This window comes from Zootoca vivipara, chromosome 3 (assembly GCF_963506605.1).
Source record: "Zootoca vivipara chromosome 3, rZooViv1.1, whole genome shotgun sequence".
Lineage (NCBI taxonomy): Eukaryota > Metazoa > Chordata > Lepidosauria > Squamata > Lacertidae > Zootoca > Zootoca vivipara.
The window spans coordinates 41,450,520-41,469,640 of record NC_083278.1 but is presented as its reverse complement, the minus strand read 5'-3'; the positions used below and the strand labels follow the sequence as shown (position 1 = coordinate 41,469,640).

Here is a 19,121-nt window from a genome sequence, read left to right as displayed (position 1 = left end):
TGCAGAGTTTGGGAGGCTGCAGGTACTATTGATGTTTCCATTAAATCTCTGTTATTTCTTTGACTTCTCGCACAGGAATCCCTGTCAAGAAATATTGAGTCAGATATCAGTTTCTTAATTTAAGCAAATGCTATAGCTTAGTCAGGTGCCAAAAACCTTATACTCATAAACACACCACATCTCAAAACTGTAATTTAAAATTAATTGCAGGCAATATCAATCCATTGCTGTCAGTCCAATCATTTCATCACCACAGTTAATTAGCTGGATACCTGAAAGACTTGCAAACGCCAGCCAAGAAGTTGCCTCCTTTGCATTAAGGATGCATAAAAACCAAGGGAAGAGTAAAAATCAAAAATTCTATTTTTTTTCTTCACAAGCAGCTCCTTAAATGTGTGCCTATCCCCCCCCCTCTCCTCTAGGTCAGTCTACTTGCATTGTTCTTCCAAGGCTTTGTTGCAGTTCCTTCCCTCAATGTTCTCAAAGCTGTAGCAAACGACAACCCTCTTTCCAATCCATCTGCTGTTCCTTTGTCTCACCAAACATCATCTCAAGCTTTCCCCGCTGCTATGACATCAACACATTCTGATCCAATGAAGGAATCTGCATTCGTATATAGACTGAGACTCGTGCACAAAAGTGTAATAGAAAAAAATTCCTTCAGTAGCACCTTAAAGTGCACAAAAGTGTGTTGATGAAAACCATTAGAGGTTGGTGCTGCAAGCATTGTGAGTATTGCTCACTTGGCTCCTCAACCCTGCGTGTTGCTGCCAATTACTGAGAGGGGGAGAAGCAAACCAGTGGGGAGCTTGGCGTAGTGCAGGCTTAGCAGAGTCAATCCAGTACTCCTGCTGCCACTCCTGAGCCAAGCTCCCAATCACCTCTCTCTCTTGGTAACCAGCAGGGACACTTGGTGTTAGGAGACAAGGTGAGCAACACCACCCTACTAACCACTACTGGTAATAATCCCACCACCTTGATCATAGGCATCACATGGAGTTAATTGTTTCTGTGCTGGATTTATTCAAACTGCCAAAGCAATGGGGCTCAAACTTTCTACCATCAAGAAATTTCCGCATGCTGTGCGTCTGCCACAGAACCACATGGAACTCCTTCAAGTTGCAGAGGGTTCAGAAACTTGATTCTAGAATGGTTAAATGGGATGCTTGCCATACATGTTAATCCTCTCTCTGTGTGTGTCTCTCTCTCTCTGTGTGTGTGTGTGTCTATTAAGAACAGGCTCTATCATGCAGCCAACCCTTCACTGTTGCCACCTGTTCCAGGGGGAAAAATAGGTACTTGTATGCTGTCGTTTAGGAAAGGTTGGTCACCAGTTCTGACCTCAACACTGGCAGTGTTGACATTCTCTTTTAAAGTTGCACAGGGCTAGAGTCTCATGACAAGCCTTCAGCTTCATGTGGAGATTTGTAGATTGATGCCACCATGAACTCATTACAACAACACATGTCTGTAGTGCTACATATTTCCTAGTTGGTGTAAAGCATTTTTCATAGAGCACACTTGAAGCTGAGTGACTTCTCTTTTTTTGGATAAAATACAGTACATGTGCTCCTGCTTAACATTGGGGTAGAAATCAGTCACTACCTCCTAAAAGATTTCTCTGAATTTTTCATTCTTGTCAGAAAGAGACTTTAGTGTGGGACTTTAAAGACTAAATGTTCATTTAATTTTCTTTTGATGGAAACTTGTGAAGGAATATAGTAAAATATATATATATATATATATATATATATATATATATATATATATATATATATATATATATATATCTTTTACCCCAGAAAGTCGAACTTGGACTTGGAATCCATTTCTAGAGTTAGTCTCTGTCAGGGCCGTCTCAAGCATGTCTGGCGCCCGGGCGCCGTGGTGCGGAGATCGCTCCGGTGCCCTCACCCTGGTGGGTGGGTGCAGCACACAGCACGGCTTCCACGCGGCTTTGCCGCGCAGCGCCCCCCTGCCGGCCCCGCGCCACCCAGCCTACCCCTAGAGCCGGCCCTGGTCTCTGTCATAATTGCCATCATTCATCCTCTCCCCTGCCCCTTGTATTAAAGTATGATTCACAATGTCAATGCATAAGCAAAATCTGCCTCTGAGGTATGTTTTCTTCAATTAAACAGATTTGGGAGCACATGTGGAATTCTATGGTTTTGTTTATCCACGAGTTTTTAAAACATCAGCAGATGGTAAATAAAAGAAATAAACAAAACCCCAAATTGAGTCAGTATTGGTTATTAATAGAGAAAAGTAATTGATGACTCAAGCATTCAATGCTATGGCAGTTTCCGAGTTTCGGTTTCGTGTTAGGTTCTTTTTAGGAATAGTTTTTGTTTTATAGTTGAAGTCAGATTTGTGTTCTACATCACTGCTCAGTCAGAAAAGAGGTAATAAGCTTGGGCAGAAGACTTCTTTGGATCTGTGTAATAAAAGTAGTCCAGCTAATAGGATGAAGTATATGACGTATAGATCTTTCCCTTTACAATTATAACTGGGGAAATTTGTATCTGTATTTTCATGTGTTAAAGAAACAACTGAGTCAAACTGTAGCACTTGCTGACTTCCCTTTATTAGTCATTTCAATCAGGGTGTATGTTAAATTGGTGACTCAGAAGCCGAGATGCAAAATATGTTTCTGAATGACAGACAGAAATAAAACAAAACTTTGAAAAAAACAAGTGCATTATATTTATTATTGCTTGTTCATTGGTAGTCTAAATTCACTGGACGTTAGCAGTCCCATAGATTCCTCTTAGTAAAATCCATCCAATCCTGCTGCAATTATGAGGGAGCGGGGAGGGAGGAAACTGAAGTTGGAACTGTCTGGCACATCTAATTTTTGGATTGGAGAACTAATTCCTAGTGAATGATTTCACTGCCTGTAGTGCTGTCTGATTCAGTCACGGCATTTGATGGGACTTGTTGGAAGTATTAGCAAAGACAGGATGTTACTACATTTGAGGTCATATAATTGCTGTTGTTTTAAATACGTGCTTTGCATTCATGGTATTGAATTCAATGATTTAACAGTCCCGTCCTTAAGGTACTCCACCTGCTCAAACCTGAGCCAAGAAAGCACTCCGAGGATTGGAGCATAAGGCTTGCGTGTACTATTGTGACTTTTCTGTGCTAACTCCGAATTTGATTTAGCTTTAGCCTGCAGAAGGCCTGCAACATCTCAGCTAACTCAATCTCAGGATCCCCATATTCACCACCAGAGCTACTAGTGTAAATAGTATTTGCAAAGCTTTTACTTATCGCATCTGGAGGAGAAGCAAATGTTACCAGTAACAAATGACACCTAACATAATAATGCATGGTGTTGGCAATCCTAAACAGCTGTGTGTGTTTGGTCATGGTTGGCATATCTGAACCCTCTGTGTGATTTCTTTTCCCATTCTTTTATTGCTTTTGCCTGCCCCACCTAGCACCTAAGTGGCTGCTTGCATCTGTGAGCCATGCCACTCTTCTGCGTAGATTGAGGGGAAACATTGCAGCAATGTTGCTTGTTCCTAATGTAGAAGAGTTACATGAGAAACTGCTTTGCCTCTTTCTTCTTCTAATTATTTAAAGTTATATCCTGCCCTTCCTTGAAAAGGGTGGCAAACACAGCAGTGATAAAGCAATATGGCAAATACAACAGGCACCCACTGTTTGTACTTCATGGAAACAACTAAGGACATTTTTGTTTTGAGAAACTTTTCCAGTTGCCTGTTTTTGTTTCCTTTTAAAGGTCTTTGCTTTGGGTATTAGTTATTATTTAAATCTATCTTTAGTTGTTTTCTAACCTATTTTTAGTTGTTTGTATGTAGCTTATGTGAAAGACGATTCATAAAGATGGTGGTGATGGTTTAAGGTTGATATATGACAAAATGCAGGTAGATTGTGAGACTCTTAATCTCAGGGTTGTGGGTTTGAGCCCCACTTTGGGCAAAGCAATTCCTGCATTGCAGGTGGTTGGACTAGATGACCCCTTGTTCCTTCTAAAACTAAAATTCTCTGATTCTATGAAATGCTTACACAAAGGATGCATGAATAAAACCCAAGTATAGCTATTTTAGCACAAAAGCCTAATTTATCAGTTGTTAGAGGGGGCTACAAGCACTTGGATCCATGTTGTGCAGGTATAGGCTTCAGTAAACTGCCATAGAGACAAGTCCTAAATCATAGAATCATAGAGTTGGAAGAGACCACAAGGGCCATCCAGTCCAACCCCCTGCCAAGCAGGAAACACCACCAAAGCATTATTGACAGATGGCTGTCAAGCCTCCGCTTAAAGACCTCCAAAGAAGGAGACTCCACCACACTCCTTGGCAGCAAATTCCACTGTCGAACAGCTCTTACTGTCAGGAAGTTCTTCCTAATGTTTAGGTGGAATCTTCTTTCTTGTAGCTTGAATCCATTGCTCCGTGTCCGCTTCTCTGGAGCAGCAGAAAACAACCTTTCACCCTCTTCTATATGACATCCTTTTATATATTTGAACATGGCTATCATAGTATCTTGCAGATTGTTGTAGACACATGAGTGAGAAACTTGACATCAGTATATCTTCTTATCTCTTGTAGAGAATGTCTCTACTCCAGTGTTAGAAACTCCCATTGTTCTAGGCACATATTGCAACAGGGAATTTTATTATGGCAAGCAGTTTCTGAGCTCTGAGCGCAGTACTGTGCCTAAGATTTCAGATTAAAACTGCAGAGTGGAAGGAGAAGAGGACCTTGTTCTGCTTCCTCACTTCCACGTACTCTCTGAAGACTGGAGAAGAGACCATCTTAAGAATATTAGGGGGGTGGGCAGGGGAAGGACTAGACCATGTGAAAAATGAACACAATATTTTAGCTGTAGTTCATTCATTTTCAGCTTTGTATTCTTGTTATAAACAAGCACGCCTACACATTCCATAGCACCCATAACCTAGGTTTAAGGTGCCATTTAGCTCCTAGCTTTCATATCTCAGTTTCCAACACTGCTCTACTCCTGAGGCAGCACGTCTTTGTGTAACAGGGATGTATATTTCTGGAAAGGGAAGGGGGAAACCAGAGCATTACACAAGGCATTCACAGGCATTCGCTTGAATTAAGTGTATGAAATTGCAATGAATTAAACAGGGCAATGTGTTTTTAAAATGAAATATGCAAATGTCTTCTAGTAGTGTTGGAATCTATGGATTTGATTTTGGTCTCTAGGTGTGTTTCCCCGCCCCTTTGCTTAGGTATGCTATTTCCCTGTGCAAGCCAAGCCAAGCCAAGCACAGACAAAAGTATCAAACCACATTCCATGCTCCCACGGCTCTAGGGAGGGCCTGTGTTTCGAAAACAATTAAGAAGTAATATACATGGAAGCGGGAAGATTAGAAGGGAGGGGAGCAGAGAAAGGTTTCCTACAGAGGTACAGCCATGCGGATGAGCCCCAGCCCTTACTATGCAAATTTAGGCAGGTTTCCCCGCTGTGTGTCTTGTGCAAGTGCAGTCCAACTTTCAGTAGAAACTGCTGCTGTGCACCTTATGTCAACATGACTTTCCATGCATCCTATGCTGCCTAAGGGCAGAGCTTCAGTTTTATGGCCCTTTGGCCTGACCCACATGTTTCTGGTATTCATGGATACAGGTGGTACCTCTGGTTATGAACGCTTCGGGTTATGCACGCTTCGGGTTACGAGCTCCGCTAACTCGGAAGTACAGTGGTGCCTCGCTAGACGAAATTAATTCGTTCCACGGGTCTTTTCTTATAGCGAAAAATTCGTCTAGCGAATCCCATAGGAATGCACTGGATTTTTTTCGACCTTTTTTTGCCCATAGGAACGCATTAATTGAATTTCAATGCATTCCAATGGGAAACCGCGATTCGCTAGACGAATTTTTCGTAAAACGCATTCGTCTAGCGAGGCAAGCTCCGCTCGAAAAATCCTTTAGTTAAGTGGAAATTTCATTAAGCAGGGCATTCGTTAAGCGAGGCAACACTGTAGTTGCTCCTGGTTGCGAACTTTGCCTCAGGATGTGAGTGGAAGTCACACACCAGAGGCGCACACGCAGCGGAAGGCACCATTAGCGAAACCGCGCCTCAGGATAAGAACGGTTTCAGCTTAAGAACGGACCTCCGGAATGAATTACTGTAAGTTCGGAACCAGAGGTACCACTGTATGTGATACAATATATGCATACACAAAGCGAAGCCAATAGAGCGATTCACTTCTTCACTCACAGCTGCCCCACACCCCTTAATTTTCAACATTTCTATCTAGATAAAATGTAAATAGTTTATTGCTTCAATTAACTTGGAATTCCAAATAGTTGTTGGCAGCAGCGGACCTGCATTTTTGGGGCCCTGAAGCTTGCAGTGATATGGGGCCCCCTTTGCAACCAGCAACAAGGTTTGGGTAACCACTGTTATCTTCTTCAGTGGGTTTGTTCCTTGGCAGATCACCACTTTTTTTTTTAAAGTACTACATCTTAGATTGTGATTAAAATTCCTGCATTGGATTATCTCACATATCAAAGTCACTGGTGTGAATAAAAAATTCCTATGCCTTATAGTTTTTGAGGTATAGTTCAGTTGGTATAATCTCATGGTCATGGGTTCGAGCCCCACTTGGAGTGAAATATTCCTGCATTGAAGGAGATTGAACTAGATGATCCTTTTGACAAGAGGTACCTGGGATCTTCTGCATGCAAAGCATGTATTCTGCTACCAAACTGTAACCAGTTCCTCAAATATAGTGTTACAGGAACATAGGAAGCTGACTTATATCAGGTCATTTTGTGCATTTTGAAATACCCGGACACCTTTATCTTTTGGAGTGGGCGGGGCAGCTGAAATTCTTGGTTAACTATTCAGTTGTCTTCTGCTGGGCTGCTATGAATTTTAAAGGGATCAAGTTGCCCCCCCCCCCAAAAAAAGTTGTTTTTATTTTGGCACTTCCATTTCTAACTTCATTCCAGGAAAAAGAACTTTTTGGTTTTTGGCTTCAAAATTTCCAGGCCTGCTATTCCTCAAGATGAGGTTAAGCATATAATGTGCCAATGTTTCTTCAAATGCTGCTTGGTGCAGAAAGGAATTCAAACATTCACAACTTGTTTTGACTAAGTTTAGGGAAGTGACCTGATCCATCTAAACTAAAAACTAAGCAGGGTCCTATTATATACTTGCTAAACCTTCCCCCAATGTGTCTGTAAGTGGTTTTTTCTCTTGCTCTTGTGGTTGAGCTAGAGCTGAGCTTTTATTTGATCACATGAGCTGAAGTCTTGGAGTCTCTCTCTCTCTCTCTGTGTGTGTGTGTGTGTGTCTGTCTGTCTGTCTGTCTGTCTCTGTGTGTGTGCGTGCGTGCGCTTGTCGTGTGTTCATTCTACATATGTTCAGTCAGGGACCTTCGTCTGAGAAACTCGGGCATTTTCGCAGCCTTTCCCCACCTTAAGATACCTGTTTGAATTTCTGTGTGTTCCGAATAAGGTTATAAAAGCATAGTGATGGTGCTGCTAGAGAGAAAAGTACATGGGTGTGGTATATCTCAGTGGTCCTAACTCACCAGTAAGGAGGAAGACAGAGAATCTGTCCATTCCATCATAGTTGTCACAATTGAACTTCCTTTAGTAGTCTGTGCTCAGGCTTGCAGGAGTTTAAAGCCACAACCTGGTCCTTAGCACAAATTGATAGCAGTGAAGTTCAGAAAGAATTTGGTGGTTTGGAGGCTTTGTGGACAGCTCCAGGTAGAAGCTGAATTGCTGCATTTTTGAGCTAGTTGAAGTTCCTTTGTGGTTTTAAGGTCAGCCCAGCACACACTGCATTTTACGACAAGCCATGTGTTGCAAGCCAGTATTATTTACAATATAGGAACAGTAATCCTTGCTTTGTCTTAAAGGGATGTTGTGAAGCATCCTAAGATGATGTACGGTATGTGACATGCTCTGAGCACTTTGAGTGCCCTATATAAATGTGCATTGCTGCTTGAAAGGACGCTCTCTACTTATGCCATCTTCTGCTTTGTTGTGTTTTGTTTTTAAAGTGTATCATTTCCACTTCATTAATTCTAATTTATGCTTGAGTCCATTCAGGCTGAAACAGAAATCACATGCCATACCATGGTGATCTTGCAACATTTGAAGCAATCAGTATTGCTGGTTTACTGCATAACTTTCAGAAGTCGTGGTAGTTTCCGGAACAGGCAGAATTAGAAGCCTGTTCTGGTGGAAGATAATGCTTTTTCTTCCACCCCGTCCCATTCCTCTTCAGCAATTTCGTTCTTCCAGAGTATTTTCCCAAACAAGTGGCCTCCAGCTGTGGTAGAATAGCCTCAAGGCAGAACACAAATCTTAAACAATGTTTCTGCCAAACCAAACTCCCTGTTTGTTTGTTTGTTTGTTTGTTTGTTTGTGTGATTGCATTTGGAGCAGCAGACATGGGTAGATGAGCATTGCTTTCTAGAGATTTGTGGGAAGCCTAATCTCTATACTTAGTTTTGTTGACCTATGGGCTACATCTACAACTACCTCCATGAGCATATACCGGTAGCTGCATTCTGTTGTACCGACCTTGTTTGTGTGGCTTGGAGTGTGAAGCCAATGCAGGGAAAGGATTCATATATACTTGGGTGGAGGTGTTTTACATCAAATCTTGATCAATGGGAGTATGTTCTCCTTGTGCCTGGTGTGTGTGTGTGTGTGTGTGTGTGTGTGTGTGTGTGTGTGTGTGTGTAAGGAAATCCTTTCTATTAGTCATTCCCACATCTCAGAATAAGAGCGGCTGTATAAAACAGAAGCATGGGATAGAGTTAAGACCAGACACAGATGTTTAGCAATGCATTAGGACAAGGTTAGATTACAACTTACCCTAGTCTGACCCCTGAGCAGAGAAATTCCTGCTTTCATTTTATAGATCATGTGTTAAACTTGATACGCTCTGGCTCACTCAGTGTAGTGTAAGGATATCTGGGGAACACAGGGAGAGAAATAGAGAGTGAGACATTTGCAGAAACGGAATGAAATGTGTGGGATGTGGTCCCAGGCTTCTACAGCAGTGAACATCAATCACACCTTCCAAGAACAGGGTGGACCTGGTCGTCACTGAGGTGGCAAAGTTATGTTTGGGCTCTGCCACGTCAAGACTGTCCCGTGCTATGAAATGGCCACCTGCTGAAAAAGAAAAAGGTGTGTACATCTGGCATGCCAGAAAGAAGCCTTGGCTAGAATCTTCCTCCCTGAATCCTTGCGCTTGAATCTTGCTTGTGGGTTGCCTACAAGCCTCCGGGCAGCTACCGTGAGAACAGAAAGCTGGACTAGATGGGCCATTGGCAGGGCTGCTCTTATGTTCTTGTGTTAGTTTTCACATAAAGCCTGGAGTGAAACAGCTGAGACATCTGTACTAGGCCACAGACTTTCCCATCATGTCTCAAATTTCTCCCACCTCCATTCCAACCTTCTTCCCAGAACAATTGTAATTTGACTGGGAAAAGCAAATGGGCCTCTATGAAGACAAACACCCACACTACTACTTTTGCTACACATAGACTTGTTGATATGTGCTTTTCATATTTCTCTACAAATTATTTAAGATTTTTACCATTGTTGGGGAAGCAATCCAGGTAGAACTTGAGTTCTGTATTTATTGAGCACGGTTTATGCAGGCTTTCTGTCCCACCTTACTTTATAGATTGGCAGACAATAGTACAAGTGTAGTACAGTGTACAAGGCACTATGTTCCATGATTGCAGAAGGTAATTTCTTCTTTGTGGTTTTTTGTGGTGCATCAAAGACAGGTTATGTGCCTGTACAGAACAGCATTTGGAATTTTCCAGAGCTAAGCTACTGAAACATTTATGTAGGCCACAAATGACTAACACAGGTAGGTATAACCAGACAAGCTAATTTTTTAAAAAAATGTTACCTGGGCTAGTAATTTTTGTGGGTTTGTGTGTGTGTGTGTGAGAGAGAGACAGAGACAGAGACAGAGACTCTGGCTTTGCTCACCATCAGAATATCCTGAGAATGCTTATTTATTGACTCAATTCTTTAATGCCACTGAAGAACAGAAGCTCAATGTATAACTTTTAATTCATTATGAGATAATAAAATTTTGTAGGGGAAAGGGGATGCTTGTGCCAATGCAAACCTGTTTTCTGAAATGTGCCCTGATGTTTTGTTATGTTTAGGTTGCCACCAGAGAAGCTGAGCTGCCAGAAGCTTGCCCTGTGAATCTTCAGGCGTTCTTATCTTAATGGATTGCTGTAACCTACTAATCTCTCCATTTGTCCACTTCCCTGTTTCGTGAGAATATTAGCCAGCACAGATCCTGGGAAAGTTACATGTAAGTCCTGCTTTTGATTCCTATTTCATAAAAAACAAAAGACTATGCTAATAAGTGGGGTTTTTTCAACTGTTAAGGGGGGAGGTGATCCATATAGCACTTGTTAAATCATCCTAAAAGCAGTAATTCGGCAGATAACATTAGACTGTGAATAAATTGATCTTGAAGTACTTATTGTCTCTTTAAAAACGAAATGGAGAATGTAATTTTGTCAATTGTGGGCTTCCTAAGTATGTTTTCTGCCACAGCTGAACTTGTCACAAAGTACTTTATAAATAGCTTGGGCTTTTTTAGCTAAGGCTTTTTTTCTCAAAAGTAGGCTAAGTTGATGTGGTGTGTGTTTGTGCATATATATGCACAAAACAGGGTAATATTTCAGTTGAGGTGTGAAGAGGTTGTACTATCTGATAAATCACTTCTCCGAATCAGCTTACAGGTTCAGCCAGATATCTCTCTCCCCCCCCCCCCCCAAACATACAGTGTGGCAACTCCTGCATTTCAGTACCCAAGCATTGGCATTTTAGGGAAATCAGGGTTTTCGAAGCTTCCAAAATATACAGTGCTATCTACATGGCAGATTCCCAGTTACTCATTTCTGTGCAGGTAGCTAGTGTGTGTTAACAGAAGAAACTGGTTGCTTGAATCTATCCCTAATGAAGCAGTTGCATATAAAATGTGTACCACGTAAACGCACTAGATGGATGCCTTTGGTAGCACACTTCAAATGGTGCTTAGCTCATTATTCCGAAGCAAAATCAAAGTAGGAATTTAGGAACTCACATATTCCGGTGACTTCCAATGTGTCTTTCTTGCTGCATAAATACAGAGTGCGCCCCCAGGATTTTCTGGAACATCTCAGAGAGTTCTGAAGGTAACTGTTGGTTCACATGAGATTGCCCTTACTCTGACCCAGGCATCCCCAAACTGCGACCCTCCAGATGTTTTGGCCTACAACTCCCATGATCCCTAGCTAGCAGGACCAGTGGTCAGGGAAGATGGGGATTGTAGTCCAAAACATCTGGAGGGCCGAAGTTTGGGGATGCCTGCTCTGACTGCTCTAGGGTATCAAGAAACTTCTGGCTAGCCTTGATCTGTGCTAGAGGGTGAACGCTTCCGAACATCATGCCTAGTGATGCCTACTCAGAAAGAGTATGCCTCTAAATACCAGTCGCTAAGGAAGAACAGCAGAAGAATACTTTGTGGGCTTTCCATAGCTGTCTGGTTAGCCACTGAGAGAAGAGAATACTGTGCTAGATAAGCCTGTGGTCTGATTTCCTCAGGATTCTTGTCCTCTTTCTGTTTTCTGCTTTTCTTTTTGCTTTCTTGGTGACAAGGGCTGTATTTAATTAGATGCCGGGGCTGAATTTGATGCAGTGACTATTGCTCCACGTGCTTTTCAACATAGAACTGCCCCAGACAGGGCAAATGGAGGACATGGACGGGTACAGAACCTCCCTTCATTTCTGTCTTCATACCTTGTAACTTTTCAAGTGCTTTTCTTATTTTCTCTTCGAGCTGTTGACAACTCATCTGATGGGCTTTTGAGAGCAGAATAATATGCGGGTGTGCGTTTTAAAATTAGACAGTGCTGTTTGTTATGCAGGAGGAGCAGTACTCTGCATCTGAGAATCATATGGCCCTGCATATTTTACCAGTATCAGCCTGGAGTTCTCCCACTGTTTCCAACCGTTTCCATAATACATGTCTTATACTGGGTTACGCCATCTGTCCATGAAGCCCAGCATTGTCTACTCTGACTGGCAGCAGTATTCCAGTCAGTCTTAGATTACTCACCTCAGCTGGTACCTGGCCCTTTTAGCTAGAGATGTTGGGGATTCAACTTGAGCCCTTCCACATGGAAAGCACATGAGATATGACCCCTCTACTGCTTAATTTCCAGAGCTGACTTGAATTTTGGGGCGCTGTTCTGAAATAGCTTGCGCCTGCATGCTTTCCCACATCCCTGTACGAGCCGTGCTACCTGTAATAATCCATTTGTAACGTAATCCACTTCAAATGGACTATTACAAGGACAAAATAGCCCTCTGGCCCTCTCTTCTCCAAATGGATCTTGAGAGCAAAGGGCTTCCCCATAAAGCCAGTGAAAAGCATTATCTTCCATTCATACAAATCCAAAACTTTGAAAATCAAAATAGCTGGTGATGAATGTGAACGTTGCTGGTATTCACACTCCACATTCTTCCGCATGCTCATAATTACTAGAAAGTGCTCCTGCACTGAACTGTGGGACAAGAGGCAACAGCATTGATCACACACCACTTTATGTATGTCCTACATGTGGATGAAGGGTAGGACACATACCAGTGGCTTCAAGTTACAAGAAAGGAGGTTCTGACTAAACATCGGGAAGAATTTTGACTATAAGAGCTGTTCACCAGTGGGACAGACTCCCTTAATGCTACACCCTTAATTTACTACTTATATACTCCACTCTTTCTTATAAAGCAGGGTACCTGCCTCTACTACCACCCATTTTGTCCTCATAACAACCATAATATGGTTAAAGGAAGCACCTCTGTGGTGCAGGGGGTCAGTGCATCCAGCTGTGAACCATTGCAGGGTGTTGAATTTGATGACCCTTGGGGTCCCTTCCAACTCTACAATTCTGTGAATGGTGTTGTTAAATAAAATAATAGTGTACCATTGGACAATTGAGTAAAAGGAAGGACATGCCTTATACTATGGACAGGAAGATTGTACCATTGAGCTCCATGTTCAGTGTTAGCTCCCTGCTTCCAAGGTTTTGCTTAGGAGCATTGTAGCATGTGTCAAAAGAGTGATAAGGGGAACACGAAAAGTCAAGCTATCCAGACAGCTGGTCATTTCATTCCTATTTCCTGTCTTCCACATGGACAAAAAGCCTAAATTGATGGAGCATGACTTAACATTGCCCATCCTATTCTTCCCAATATGAGTCCCAGTGGAGTCACTGTTTATTGTATTTGCTTTAGTTCTACTGTGGCTCTTACATTTATCAAGGTTTGTGAACCTCAGACCTTATGGCCAAATGTGGCCCCTCTAGGCTTTCCTATCTGGCTCTCAAAACACACCTTACTGACCCTGTTTTGTATCCCAAGTGCTTTGGTTGGCTGGAATGTGCCTTAAACTCCCACAAGAGATTTCTGACAGTGTTGGTGATTGTGTTGGTTTTGAAGGAAGGAGTGAAAGTGAACTAGAGTCAAGGAGAGAAACAACTACGTTATAGTAGCAGCTTGCAAGCATGGGAATGAGGACAGCTTAAATCCACAATGTGAAAACATTGAAGCACAACTCAAGGCAACTGTAGAAAGCTTTGAAACACAAAGTTTAGGTTGGCAAAATCCCATGTGCTTTGGTGCAGTTTGCTGATAAGCTCACAAAAATATGGACCTATATTTCCCAGATTTGGGTCTTTTAGTTGAAGCTTCCCAATTCCGTTATAAATGTAAATGACCTCGGAAATGTCAGCTTTTTGTAAACAGGAAAGTGCCACCAGAACCACTTGTAATACTTGGGATCTTTTTTTGTCTTTGGGTATGCTGCTACTTTAGACGAGGATGGGTACTGTGATGCCCACTATTCATAGTCTTGGGGGTCATGTGATTATTTGCAGCTGCTCAGATAATTCTACCAGGATAACCCAGAAAGAATTCGTAGAATAAAAACTGCACTGGATCAATGCTTGGGAACGTGAAATATTCTGTATAAGGACATCTGTCATTCACACTCCTGGTGTCCCCAGCATGAGTTTAAACTACCCCTTTCTTGAAAACGGTTTCACACATTTTCATTCAGATGTGCAAGTGAACCACTTTGTGTGTGTGTGTGTGTGTTCTCTTTGTGCATTGTACAGCTCCAGGCTCCCTCTTGCATGTGCATGCTGTGGCATGTGGCCACCATGTAACATTTGAAGGGGCCCAGCGTCTCTAAGCCTATTCTGTACTTGGAAAGTATCAAGTACACTATTCAAGGATAACCATCTTTGGATTCAGACTTGGTGAAGGATTTATGGCCTGATTCAAAAACATGCCACAGCGGCAAACGGAATATTTAGAGGGAAGCAGACTGCATACACGCCAGTGCAAGGTTGAAAATCAGCACATAATGCTGGCACGGCCATCACTGTACTTCAGATTGCAGGCAGTACTTCAGAGTGGACACTTAGGATGTGAATTAATGTGCTTAAATCTTTGTGCTAATGAAAGAAGCTGATTAAAGGTGTACGGCAAGCATGAATCATACATAGTGGTGCCTAAAGGACGAGTGTGTGTGTGTGTGTGTGTGTGTGTGTGTGTGTGTGAAACGAGTGGGTTTTGAGCCAGCAAATGCTGTCATTATGGCTACAGTGGTGCCTCGCTTAACGAATGCCCTGCTTAACGAAATTTCCGCTTAACGAAAGGATTTTTTGAGCGGAGGTTACCTCACTAGACGAATGCGTTTTACGAAAAATTCGTCTAGCAAATTGCGGTTTCCCATAGGAATGCATTGAAATTCAATTAATGCGTTCCTATGGGGGGGGAAGTAAAAAAAAATTCAGTGCATTCCTATGGGATTCGCTAGACGAATTTTTCGCTATAAGAAAAGACCCGTGGAACAAATTAATTTCGTCTAGCGAGGCACCACTGTACTTTTAGCAAGTACTACATTATTGCTTCAGAGCAGTCCATTTGACATAGCATTACAATATTATTGCCTTCTGAGCTGTAGCTTAAAGCATTTTGGTTGCTTTTGCATTTGAACAACACTTACAGTAACTTTTAATGTTAAAATTCGTTTATAGCTCAGTATTGTCTCCACTAAATGGGCAATGGTTCTTGATAGTTTGGGGCAGAGAACCTTCCCAGCTGTACCTGAAAATGTCATGGATTTAACCTGGGACCCTTCTGCATGCAAAGCAGCTGCTCTTCCACTGAGCCAAGGGCGTACCCACCACGGGGCAAGTTAGGGCAGCTGCCCTACTCTAGAAGCAGGGCTGGTGGGCAGAGGCGGAGCACAGCCCGGCGGAGCGCGAGTTCGCCATTCCCGCCGCGCCGCACCCACCCTCCAGCTCCCCGGCGCGCCCTCAGGCAAGGCCAAGCGCGGCGGGGAACCAGGGAGCACAGCGCGGTGGGCGGGAACGCCGAACTCGCGCTCCGCTGGGCTGGGCTCCGCCTCCGCCCACCAGCCCTGCTTCTAGGGAGGGGCACAGCCCGGCGGAGCGCGTGTTCGCCATTCCCGCCCGCCGCGCTGCGCCCTCCCTCCAGCTCCCCGTCGCGCCCTCTGGCAAGGCCAAGCGCGGCGGGGAACCAGAGAGTGCGGCGCGGCGGGCGGGAACGCTGAACTCGCGCTCCGCTGGGCTGGGCTCCGCCTCCGCCCACCAGCCCTGCTTCTAGGGAGGGGCACAGCCCGGCGGAGCGTGAGTTCGCTGTTCCCGCCCACTTTGTGGCCCCTCCCCTTCCGTGCCTTGGCCCCTCCCCTTGCCCCCCCCTAGTTTTGATCCTGGGTACGCCCATGCACTGAGCTATGACCCTTTGCGGTTTTGGTTTTGTAGCTTTCAGAGAATTGCAACATGTTCACAAATCCATTAAATTCATGATTTTACTTAAAGGTATCTTTTGATGGACTGTTAGCATCTGTGTGCAATTTTGAAAGTGCAGTGTATTTTCCTTCATCTACCTAGCCCTCACTTCCCAAAGAAAATACTAGTATCTATGCAGATTTGGAAGTATATGGAGGTTGTAGAGGAGGATTTGTAGAGGTATTATAGTAATTTTAGATTTAGATATAAGTGTTAAACAAGAAATGAAATGTTTGTTAAGGTAAAAATAAGAGGATTGAAATATGTTTGTTAAGGTAAAAATAAGAGGATTGAATTTTGATATAGAAATTACTAAGGATGAAATACAAGGAAACGCAGTTAGGAGGGATACGAGGAAGTCAACAAGGTTAGGATATAAGAATGATAAATGTGATCTCTTTTTCTTTTCTATTTGTTTGGTATTTTGTATTTTTGTGTCTTTTGTGTTTTATGTATTTTTGTGTTTTATGTATTTATCAGTTTTATAAAATCAATAAATATCTTTTTTTTGGGGGGGGGAGGAAATACTAGTATCTATGCATACTAGCATGCATAGATCTCAACCTCCTGGTTGCAACACTGCCCCCAAGGATTATTGCTGAGTCTGCAGTATGAACTCTCCCACCCCACCCCACTTTTTAAATTTATTTTACACGACATGGTAGGAATTGTCATTGTTTCGAAGTGGTTGGAGTTGTAGAAACTGAAGTTTAATCCGGGCGAGAACAATGCACTATTGATTCAGGTTTCTTGTGATCTAGGAATAGGTGTCCAATCTGTATTGGACAGGTAGTGCTCCTCTGTCTTAAAAAGTTCTCAGCTTGGTGGTGGTCCTGAATGACCAACAGCAGCGGCCAGGGATGCCTTTTATCAGTATGTGAATTGCATCCTTTCCTTGAGAAGTCAGACCTTGCTAGCGCCATTCCCACTGTAGTCAGCCTGTATGCTCTAATGTTGGGACTGCCTTTAAAAACAGGTATGAAGCTTCATCTGGGACAGAATGCGGCTACCAGGATATTACTAGAACTGGCAGATTGTACACACAATTCCAAAATTATGCCATCTACATTGGTTTCCACTTTGTTTCCAGGCTCAATTCAAAGTGCTGGCTCCCTAAATGTTTGATCGTTAAAGTTCAAAACCAGCACTTTGAAGCAGTTTCTGAAAAGGCTGCAACCAGACTATATATTAATCATCCCCACTCACATGAAACTTGTCTGACTCATCAGATCGTCTACTGTGGCCAGCTGAGTTCCATCTGCCCCTGCCATTAGAAGTGTGGTGGTGGGCACAAGGGACAAGTCCCTTTTCTTTCTTTTTTTGCTTGCAGCGCCAGAAAAAACAGTTGTTACCACCACCGCCCGTTTACCAGTGTGCCACCTTTTCCCTGATAAACTGCACCCAAAGTTGCTCGCAGTAGCCTCTGAACAAAGTGCAATTGACAAGATGATGCATAATAAAATGTATCACCCGCAGCATTCCAAGACAATCAGTTAACAATTCAGTTTAGAGCAGGCATCCCCAAACTGCGGCCCCCCAGATGTTTTGGCCTACAACTCCCATGATCCCTAGCTAACAGGACCAGTGGTCAGGGATGATGGGGATTGTAGTCCAAAACATCTGGAGGGCCGAAGTTTGGGGATGCCTGGGATAGAGCATATGGGAATAGTATAAATTGGGGTTGTGCCACCTTGTTCAGTCCAAGGGGCACATTCCCTTCTATACAACTTTCCACGACCACATGCCAGTATGGCAATTTTAGTAGGCAAGCAAGAGGCATTGTCAGAGTTCAGGGATGCATTCCAGCCAGGCAAAAACAATGTGTGAAGTAGGACCTCTGAGGGGTGTGGCCTGGGGAGAGTCCCAAGGGCCAGATATAGAGACTGGGGGGGGGGGCACATTTGGCCTCTGGGCATGAGCTTCTCCATCCCTGAATTAAATTAATGTTTCAGTCAGCTCTCCAAAACCCATGAGGTTAATAAATGCAATATTAAACTAAGATTGGACAATCCACTAAAAATAAAAAATTAAGCTACAGTAATAAAAATCCTGAAACAGGAGTCAAATTAACCGCAGTACTGTATAATAAATATACCAACCCACATTACAGAACAGGATAATAATGTAAAGCGAAATATTTCTCACAATCCATTTCAAAACAAATCAGCAGAACATTAAAGTCCACAATCGGCGTATCATGAACCCGATGAAAAGCATATACATTCAAAATTATACCTAGATTAAACAGTCCTTTTAAACTCATGCTTAATAATAATACAACACCAGATTTAGCAGCAGAAAATTAGAACTTTAGGAATTGGGTGCTTTAACCAGAGGCAGGAACAGCTGGAATGGTTTAGCCTGGTTTGTATGAGAGCTGCTGCTGGAGTCTTTAATCTGAGATATTATAACCCTGAACTGCAGCAGCAACAGCAGCAGCCCTAAACCATGCAAATTGCCTCTCTTCTTATCTGTTTCTCAAGACTCTCCCAAGGCTTTGCCCCCTCCCCAGCTCTACTATACACCCTCCATGAGTGCTTTTGTCTGGTGAGAATATGTCCTTAAACTGTGATAAGCCTCTGACTTCTGTGTAGCTAGACTGTAGCCTGTTGTACAAAAAGTAAACATGATATCTGTTGCTCTCCCCCACTTTTGCTTCTGGTTCGACTCTGGTGTTGCAATTTGCCCCTGGAACGTTGCCCACGAGGAAATGCAAGTCTTGGAGTAAATATGACTTAACCCCCCACTCCCCCAGTCTATGCTATGTTGCCTTTTTTTCTGATGTGCATTTGAAAGCAGGCTCCCATCCACGTTCTTGCACAGGTCTTGCATGAATCTTTCTTGATGTATATACTCAAGCAGAGCTGGATCAGAGCAGCATGCTTGCAGACGTGTGCTGGAAATTGTTCTGCAAGGAGAAGACATGGGCTCAGTAACTCTTCATATATAATGTTATCGGAAGGTGTTGAATGGTCAGCCATCTGTCACTGTCATACAGGATAATAAAGCTAATGGAACTGCTGACACTTGAAATAGGACAGCATCATAGTGAGAAACTGCTATTTCCCTTTTTTATGCCTTTGCTGGAAACTGCACTATGCAGACACTAAATTAAGATAAATGCCATTTGTAACCCCACTGAACATAAAATTAAAGCTTGGAAGCCATTTCACTGCACATATTGGATGCTTTTAAATATTCTGGCTTTTGTTCCCTGCTTCCAGTAGTTTTCTCCATGTCCTAACACAAATGT

The 19,121-nt window shown here is 42.9% G+C and overlaps 1 protein-coding gene across 9 annotated transcripts in view; it reads left to right on the top strand.

Moving 5' to 3' along the window:
• Window positions 1-19,121, top strand: part of BACH2 (BTB domain and CNC homolog 2) — a 259,533-nt gene that overhangs the window by 151,038 nt on the left and 89,374 nt on the right. For 8 of the 9 annotated variants that reach the window (XM_035109378.2, XM_035109373.2, XM_035109371.2 and 5 more), the window contains one exon: window positions 10,157-10,311. The gene's annotated coding sequence lies outside the window, so the exon portion shown is untranslated. Of the gene's footprint in view, window positions 1-1,839; window positions 6,127-10,156; window positions 10,312-19,121 lie in introns of those variants that run through there. The other variant, XM_035109379.2, reaches the window with a different exon arrangement.